A 275-nucleotide genomic window follows, 5' to 3' on the forward strand; every position below is an offset into this window, starting at 1 on the left:
CAATTTCTTGTCCGAATTTCCAAACTCCTTCCTCCCTAGAGTCTGTAGCAACGCTACACACATCCCATCACCTGCATGCACGGTGCGGATCAAATCTGTCACAGACGACATTACAGTTGTAACATGAGCAAGCTCATAGTCTGGTCTTCGTGACAACGCGTCAGCCAAGGAATTCTGCTTTCCCGGCTTATACTTCACCTCAAAGTTATATCCCGCCAAGAAGGATAGCCATCTAGCCATCCTCTGCGAGAGGTGGGGCGACTGAGTCGCAGTGC

Source organism: Plasmopara halstedii (genome assembly GCF_900000015.1).
Source record: "Plasmopara halstedii genome assembly, contig: Scaffold_194, whole genome shotgun sequence".
Lineage (NCBI taxonomy): Eukaryota > Oomycota > Peronosporomycetes > Peronosporales > Peronosporaceae > Plasmopara > Plasmopara halstedii.